Source organism: Ipomoea triloba, chromosome 12 (assembly GCF_003576645.1).
Source record: "Ipomoea triloba cultivar NCNSP0323 chromosome 12, ASM357664v1".
NCBI lineage: Eukaryota > Viridiplantae > Streptophyta > Magnoliopsida > Solanales > Convolvulaceae > Ipomoea > Ipomoea triloba.
Genome location: NC_044927.1, coordinates 22632039 through 22642462, shown reverse-complemented (window position 1 = coordinate 22642462; position 10424 = coordinate 22632039).

The following is a 10424-nucleotide window of genomic DNA, read 5'->3' as shown; positions in this document are numbered from 1 at the left end:
TTTTTTTTTTTTTTTTTTTTTTTTTTTTTTTTTTTTTTTTTTTTTTTTTTTGAAGAGAAAAACGATGCTGATTAGAAGAGCTATTTTTTTTTATGTAAGTAAAATTTTGAGTTTTAAATCTAGTTGTATTGAAGTAACAAATTTTGGGACAACTCTCCAAATGAACATCAACAATAACTCTATACTAGAGTAGGAGGTTATTGAATACTAAAAAATAAAAAATGGGTTAGGCCAATGTAGGCTACCTTAATGTACAATATATTACATTATTTATGTTTATTAAGACTTTATATTTGCCAAGCACCTTGTGCTCAGATGACATGTAATAGCTCTTTCATATGGGAGGTCATGTGATCAAGTCTTAGTGGAGGCGATATTAGCTAACTCATTGTGCTTCAATAAGTTGAGAAAGTATGTATGAACATATACTACAATGTAATAGGGTTAGTTATATTAAAATTAAGACTCTATATTTTATCGGTTTAGGATTTTCACTCTATCTCATATTATTGTAATTCTACTTTTACTAGTCTTGCTATAGTTAGGACTATCTCTTATATCGTTATAAATACATATCTCCTTTTACTTTGTAAACATGATTGATCAATAGTACAAGCTATCAATAAATGGTCAGTTGACTATTGATTTTTATCAATTTTCATTATCGACTTTCAATTTGACCATAAATTGTCTCTTGACTATTATTTTTTTTTTTTATATAAATTTGATCTTTCAATTAAATATCCATTTAGTAAACATTAAATTTAAGAAAAATAATGTAAAAATTGACTTCTTGTTGAGATGGACAAATTGAGTTCATAAATTTATTATATTGAGTTTATCATTAGTGGAATGGATGTGAAGAACTAAAATTGTTACATTATTATCTTAAATTTAATGTTTATTAAATTGATATTTAACCGGAAGACCAAATTTAAAATAAATTAATAATCAAAGGATTATTTATGGTTAAATTGAAAGTTGATGATAAAAATTGATAAATATCAATAATAAAGGACTTGGAATGAACTCTTCAAAATAATAATAACAACAAAATTATTACTTATTATATTATATATTATAAAAAATAAAAACTCTCTCTATCATGAGTTCATGTCAACAATTTTGCCTTTGTCTTCAAGGAAACAAATTAGAGACTATACTCGTCTTTGTCTCCAAGACAAAGATGAATTGGGACATGTCTGTCTCCCATAATTATATTTCTGAGAAATTGCCTTTTGTCTTCAAGGATACAAGTATATATGAGATGTTACCACAATTATATTTAATCATTTACTCTATTTAAATTTTTTATTTTAACAATTATAAATCATACTATAATTATAATCAGAATTATCAATTATATTTTTAATATAATATAAATTTTACAACTATGATTTTAAAAAAAATGTATGCACTATTTTAAAAAAGGAATAAGGTTCAAATTGACTACTGAACGTAACCTGAAAATGCAATTAGGTCACTGAACGAAAAAAATGTGCAATTAGGCCACTGAACACTCCAAATGCATGCAGTTTCACCTGATAGCAGGTTACCTTCCATTTCATCAGATTGCATGCTTACTTGGATGGTGAGTCGACATTATAAAATATCTTTTTAATAATAAACTTTAAAATTAAAAATTAAAAATATTAATAATAACAAATATTAAAAAATTGATATTAAAAAATTAATATTTTTTAATTTTAATATTTATTAAGTAATAAACTTTAAAAATAAAAATTAATTAAAATATTAAGATATTAAAAATTTAATATTAAAAATATTAAAAAATATTAAAAAATAATATTAAAAATATTAAAAAATAATATTAAAAATATTAAAAAATAATATTTAAAAATTAATATTTTTAAAATTTTTAATTTTTTCTATTTATTATTAAAATATTATTTTAAAATATCACATCACCATCCATGTAAGCAGGCAACCTGATGAAATGAAAGGTAATCTGCTATCAGGTGAAATTGCATGCATTTGAAAATTGCATGCATTTGGAGTGTTCAGTGACTTAATTGCATATTTTTTTCGTCCAATGGCTTAATTGCAATTTCAGGTTACGTTTAGTGGCCAATTTGAACCTTATTCCTTTAAAAAATATCTTTCAATATAACTAAGATTGTAGTTTTGAGTATTAGTATTGAGCATCTATTTTTGTGTATTACGCATGGAAAAGACTAGTAATAATATAATATACATTTGGTTTAAAGTGAGTCGTAGTTACTTATATTAATACAAGATTTCAGAGGTAAATATAATTTTTTTAAGGGTGTAATTGAAAATTCATAATAGTTTAGAGTTTATTTGGACTATTTTATGATACTAAAATAAAATAACTTAAATATGCTAACAAGAATTGATTTCACATCCGGTCATTCAACTATGAATGACATTATATTCCTTTTTCTTAATTTTTTTTAAACTATTAATATGACTTTTTTTACTGCTTGATATTTTCAGGTAAACCAAATTCAACCTCAAATGTTTGAAATGCCCTCATAGAAAAAAAATAGTGAAGTTTGGTGTAAAGACTTTTTGAACTTTTTATATTAGCAGATTTGGTTAATTTAAAAGTTAGTTGTTCAGAAATTGGAGGCAAATCCAACTAAGTTAGTCGGATAATTAGATTGATAATCACAAAGTTTCAAAGTTTGACTCTATGTGATCGAGACTATTTATTAGTTTACATAATTTGAACTAGTTAATTATAAACAACTTAAGTTTCATTCTGAGCGGCGTACCATTTGTGAACTTTCTCATAAATAAAAAAAAAATGTTGAGAGATAAAAAAAATGATTAATTTAAATGTTAAGTAATTACAATCTAATGCTTTATTTGATATGATGATGTGTTGCTTTATTTTATATAATTAAAAGATGCGATGTATTATGGGTGACATCACTCATCACTAACCAATCCACTGAAAACTTAAAATATGAATAAATCTTCAAACACACAAAGCCATATTAGGCATGGTGACTAGGTATGCCATTTGGGAAGGCTACTTTTGCTTGTCCTTAACCGGTAACTAAGGCATTTTTTTTTTTTAAAGACTAACTAAGGCATTTTTTAAAATGCCCTTTCTTTCCTCGGAAAACAGTATGGATATATTTTCTCTCCATTTTCTTTTAATGTATATCTTCGACCAAGACATATTTTCTACTCGATTAATTTTTTTTTTTTTAAATGATTCTATCTTTTCTTCTATTGATGTATGCCTCTAGTAAAAGTTGATTGACCATTTCTTTTTATCCGTTTTCTCTTTTGCTAATATGCGCTTTCTGTCAAGACATATCATTTGTTCAATTATCTCTTCTGAACTAACTCATCTTCTATCAATATCAATATAATATGTCTTATGACTTCTTTACTCTAATCCCTCATGCATTTTGGTGCTAACTCCCATTCATAAAGATTGGTAACTGATTTCTTTAAGGTTGGACTACAGTTTTTGTAACAATATGTTAAAAATTCTTTGAGTGAACTGTCTAATCCCTTTGAAAGAATAATATAATTTTACCCCACCACTTATGGAGATATATAAAATAATGATTGAGACAAAGAAACTTGACAAATTTTCAAGTCTGTCTTCAATAACCCAATTACTGAGCATCTTATTATTTCAATATGAGAATGGTTTCTTCTAGAAAGATGTAACTTCATGAGTCATCTTTCCAACACTTCCTTAATTTACTCAATCAAATCTCTATGAATAGAGTTATGCTTAAAATACCACACGTACAGTAGCCTACTATGCGAGAGTAAGAAAAGTTGATGATTTTTCTATACATTTTTATAAAGCTAATATTAAATGAAATATTTCTAAGAGCGTCTCTTCCAAAACAATACCTCCATGATCTTCTTTGTTTTTTCACAATTCTTAAATTTCTATAATTTGGCAGTCTTTAACCTCTATCAAGATTTTCTCAAAAAAAAAAAAAAAAAAAAAACTCTATCAAGATTAAAAAATTATCAAAAATTAAAATATCAATAACATGCTTTAATGTAAGTTAATTTTGACTAAAAAATATATCAATACAAATATTATCCTAACAACTTGGCTGTTGTTAGTGGCATAAAGCAATAGAGCATATTTCTTTTTAGGCAAACATTTTTGCCTGTTTGCGTTACAATTAAGCTTGAAAGGAGGATAGAGGGAAATATATTAAATAAAAAGGAGCAAACAAGTTTTCTCAATTCTCAAAGAGATTGAGGCATATAACAAAATTGTTGAAATGTCATTAAATACAAAAACATTTCAATCTTTTTTATACAAAGTATGTTGAATCACTTTATTTTTTGAAAATTTATAATTGAAGATTGAAATGCCCTTGTATTTAACGATATTTAAACTATTTTGTTGATAAAAAACACAAAATGATCGTCCCACAATAATACTAAGATCAAAAGTGAATGTTATGATAAAAAATGATTTAAAGTGGACTACCACGTATAAATCTAGGAAAAAAATGAAATTAGTATAGCCCATGATTGTAATTAAAAATATTTCAATCTGAGTAATCAAATTAGATGTTATTAACACTGCACCTATAAATAGTTGGTAAGTGGACTACTAATATAATGTAAGTATGTAACTATAATTAAGGTTGGAAGTTCGACTCAAAACCATTACATTTTTCTATGCGTCAAAACATATTAATTGAAAAGTATTAATTGTTACTTAAAGAGTTATTAGTGAATATATATATATATATAATACTTGTTAGATCCATAAAAATATTACATTTTCGCTAAAAATATTACATATTTTAAAATATGTCTCACATGAAATAGTTTCACATACACATGATGAACTAATTAAATAAAGAAAACATTAATTTCAATTATAAACATATATAACAAATAAAATAAGTTTTAACTCCAAAAATAAGGATACCTCACTGCTCTTGATTGTTTAGAAGATTAGTGGAGCAGATAAATTGTGAAATATGCCTCAACTAGCCTACATGCTACAGGTGCCAAAATGCTTGTATGCTACAGCCCATAGGCCACAACAAGGCTAAATTCATACAACTCGTTTTTTGGTCTTTGGTAAGATTAGAAGCCTACACTCCAGAATAGCTAACAAAGTAAAACTTATCAAAATATAAAATAAGACATGTGTATTACATTTGAGATAAACAAGAATTAAATATGAGATTGTTCAATGCAAATTTGTTAGTCTTTAGTTGATCACAAATGAGTGTAGTTATTATTATAAATTTATAAGGGTTAGTGGGAGTTCTCAATCATATACACAGTATCTTGTCTAAACTCTTCTCATCCACTTGCTACTATAACCAATTAATTTTGAGTTCTAGAAAAGAAATCATAATATAATAATTAAATTAAAGTCTCCAATTAAACATGTAGTGGGAACACATTATTTCTTACCGCTTTACACGAGTTGTTTTAGCCTTTTCACAATTTCACACACTGCACCTATGGATGATTTCATTGCAGGAGTGAGGCATATACATCATAGCAATATAATAGGTTCGCCCACTTCTTTAATACTCCAAAATATATCGTTTTTGATACATTTATTGAAGAGTGAAAACGAATTGAAAGAAATAAAATTCAAATCTAAATTTATTACTTGAAAATGAATGTAACATATCGTCAATTAAGTTTCAATTATTAATACAAAAACATATAAATTTTGGAGTTTTTAAAGGAATAAAAAGATGAACACTTTTTTTTTTTTTATTTAACAAAACAAAAATGTTAAATATTGTAAATAACAAATTTCTTGATCAAACATGGATGGGGATCCCAAGGGGAACAGTCTATGGGTTCATCCTCACAATGCAGGTGCTAGTAGCTCCCGCAACGTCGTTGAAGACCAGATCATCCACTCCGGCCAGGTGGGCAGGTGCGAACCTCCTTCTGGCCAGTTACTTCGTTGTTGAGTTCCCAGGGCTGCAAGCGCGTCCGTCACTTTATTTTGTTCTCGGTAGATTGACCTCCCGAATAAACACATTTCACTCTTTCGTCAGCCATATAGCTGCCTCCTCAATGTGTTCTCAGATAGACCCTCTGAGCTCAACTCAGCTCAATAATCCACCTAATCATAGTATTGCAAAGAACAAATTCAAAGTTTAAAAAAGATATGTGCCAATATAGAAATGAAAGGTTCTGTATGTTCCATATTCCCTGCCTGAAATTCTTCCACTTTAATTTATTACTTATTAAATCTTATACACACACTTCATTAGTTCATAATTAAATTCCTAATAGCATCCCCTATAGAAAGAAACACACACGCACGTGTTTAATTTCTTGAGACATAAAATTCCATTTTACTTCTTCAAATTTATAATTTATTTACAATCCATATGGACCATATATACAATTAGTGTGTATCACAATTCAATTACAATTTCGATCTCGAATTGATAAATTTATCTATATTGTTATAATAGCTCGTTTACTAATTTAATAACAATACAAAATTAATCACGCTTAAAAAACCATTAAATTTTTTTTTTTACTATTTTTTATCCTTCAAAAGTGAACGGAGATTTAGGATACTTTTCAATAATCAGTAATGGATGGTCTGAAAAATTTATAATTTTAGAAAAAAAAATTCATTAGTTAAGTTTGGTAGACGATGAGAAGCCATTTTCCATTAATCATATAATTAACTCAATACTTAGTTAATGCAGTGAATTACGAAAATTATATAGGCTAGTAAATTAAAGTGAGTATATGTAATTTATTTTTGATAAATTTGATGAACTCAAGATTGAAAATATAATATTTTAATATAAAATCATAATTAAGTTGATGATGTTGCTCCATTACAAAATTTTGGGCATTATATGTAGTCTATACACCACACTTATAAATGCTCTCAGTAAAACAAGGACCACCTCATCCATCGGGCTGTCTATGTTAAGATTAAATGCTTAGTACTATGTCATCGTTGTAAAAAAATAGTGATAAAATATTTGGGTTAAGAGTTGTTTCACAAGGATTGACATTATGACACATTGACACGTACTTGTGTAACTATTAACCTTATAGACACTAAAGCCTTGAACCCACAAGAATTCAAGCACACTCATAAACATGGATAAACATATCAACACTAATTTAAACACTTAAAATATGAATTAAAGACAATAAGAAAAGATAGGGCTCAACTTAGGGAGTATTACCTTCTAGATGCTACAGTACGTAGCCAATGGGATTAGGGGCTCAACCTTGAGTTCCAAGATTGCCAACACCAATTTGACCAGTGGACTAACATGTATACTTTTGTGATCCAATGTTAGGCCGAATTGAAAAGCGATGGTTGTTCCACTTTCATGACGCTTTTAACCCTCTCAACAAAGTTCAAGCAATCTAGACCCTTAGAATTCCCCACTTTCGTAGTGGAACCTAAAGGTAGTGAGATGGGTGTAGTGGAATATTGACAGTTATGAGACGGGTTAAGAAGAATATTGACCCCTTGTCCATCCGTTGTCAAATCCCAAACTAAGAGTGTGTTGGCAATGTTGGTACCCACATCTCAACACAAGAACATACACAAGATCTCTCACAACAAGAGGAACCCTAGATTGGGTTTTACCCATCTTATGCAATAAGCAATAATCACAAAAATAGCATCAAGATATGCAATATATACAACGACCCTAATCTAATTAAGCCCCTAAACAAACTACTCACACATATTAAACATAAACATAGCAAACACACAAGTAATGAATATATATATATATATATATTATTGCAAAGAAAATAGATAAAAGAAAGAACTTAAATTTGCTATTGACAATGGAAGATCAATCTTGAAATCCAAGAGAAGAATCTCTAATACAAACTCCAAATATGTAAATAAATTTAAATCTAATCCTAATCTACCCTAGAATGTTAATAGGAAAACGAAGGAAAACAAACTTAGCTGCCCAAGATTCGAGCTGGGGCAAAAACCAAGTAAAAAGAAGTAAAATTGCGCTTAAATAAAAACATAGTAGGGTGGAACGGCCGTGCCATTGCCCGTGCCAAAATCAGCCCAGAAAATGTTGCTCGTTCACTACCTTGATTGGCACGTCCGTGCACTTGCCCATGCATTTTGACCTTCAAAACTTCAGAATTCAGATCAGCTTGATGATTTTCATGAAAGTTGTAGCTCTTCGATGTTTTTTTTTTTCAATGGCTCAAGAATTACTTGATGCAGACTTTTTTGCCTGAGATATGATCCAAATACTAAGGCGTTGACATGTTGTGCGAAAATTGGATCTGAATGTCTTGATCTTTTGCTCCACTTTTGCCTTGGTTCGCTCAAGTGATCAAGACCATTGAAGGCACCACTCTTTGACTCTCTTGGAAGCATTTTAGCCATTTCTTTAACCTTTCCTTGGCTCTCATTGACTCCAAATGCATCCAATATGCTCCATTTGACTCCGGACAATACCCTCCAAAATGCATGAAATTAAAATACTTCTTTTTGCTTCAAACGAGAGATATGATACCTAAATGCACAAACAAAGTAAATAAGAGATCTTTTGACATACCTTCAAAAAAAAAAGAGCTCTTTTGACATGATATCTACATTTTAGGGCATGAAAATGGGATTGGGTAAAGTGTAGGTAAAATGTGTACAAAAAGACAATCATCGCTATGCCAAAAGTTACAACTAGTAAGGAAGACACAATTTTATAATTCTGATAGAGGATATTGGACTTGTTCATCTAAACCTCTGTTCCAACTGTCTATGCTTCCTTAACAACTATTATATGATTAAAATAACTTTAATGAACAATAATACAATGTAATTAGAATGCATTGCACATTTGCACCCGATGGGTGTATGGCCACTTTTAATTAGGTGCTTATTCTGGGGATTGATTCATGCTTGTTTCGCTGATTAATAAAAAAAAATACTAACTTTTTCTACTTTAACAAAAAATAATAATCACCTTTTTTTAGTTTACTTTTTTGAAATGGTTTTTCAACTAATTTAGGCACACTAACATTCTTTTTCAAAAACATTCTTTGTCATATAGCACATGTTAAAAAGGTGGCCACTAAAACACTATTTTAATTTATTTCTCAAACCACCCATATATCTTTGATTTTTTTAAAATAAATATATGTACTATTAAAATATTTTAATTGTGTTTCTTTTTTGGGGTGGTGGACTTGGTTTGACCGTGTTTGAAAGAATAACTTTTTAAAATAATTTCGCCTTTTTTTTTCACACGAAAAAAAAAAATCGATCTTTATGAATATACCTTCATTATTCTCTACAAAAATATAATTATTTATTGGATTAATTTCACTTGCATATCTTAGCTTCTAAGTTGGGGTTAGTATTACTTTAATTTGCCCCATCACTTTAAACCAACTAATTTTTTGAAATAATCAAACCAACTAATTAAGTACAATGAAGTGAACTTCATTTAATATTTTCATAGTACTAGGAGTCTAGGATAGTAGGGCTTCAACTTGAGCTAGTAGTAACCTTGATATCACAAGTTTAACTCCCAATCTCCCACGGTTAGCTAGATCTTGCTAGTTTATTCATTGAGATTTAATGAGTTTCAAATCTTATAAAGTTCACAAAACTATCTTGAGCATGATTTAATTTGTTTATATATAATACAATAATATGGGAAAGGAGTCTTGTTCTCTCTAATAATCAAGCTAAATTAGGGGTTGGATAGTGCAATCATGTTAGGTTCTACCATGCATGTAATATATGTTGTATAATTGATTGTCAAATCTTTTTTTCTTCTTCTATATCATGCATACCTATTAATTCTTTGCATATATAAAATCTCAAGAATAAGACATAATAGCTATTATATTATGCTTACAAGCATACTTTAATGAAAAAAAACACTAACATATTCATTTTTTATATATGTAAAATCTCAACGACCATACGCAATAGATATTATTTTGCTTACAAACTAATATACCTCTTACCAAATCCCTCTAGTTTTTATATTTCCTTTTCCTAATCTCATTCGACTTAACTTAAAAATGAAATTAATTTTCACACAAACTAAAAAAATGAAAAATAATTTGATCTTAGCTACAACATTTCTTTAATACATATATATATTGCAGGAATATAATGTTGTAGTGTATGTTCCAAAAGGATTAAGTTAATCACAACAATTATAATTGTGCACATGTGAAAATTTTGAATTGAAGACTACGGAATATATACTTTTAAAAAAAATGATTAAATTAATTAAACCAGAGATTCTTTAATAATATTTCTGGGAGTTTTACGTGTCTGGAGAACCACAACTTGACTGAATGGACACACGTGCTGAAATTGCTTCACTTTTCTGTGCTTAATGCTCTTCTATAAATTATATATATGCATACATGATCCTTAATACAGGAAACGTGTTTGGAGTAAACCTAAACCACATATCGTAATT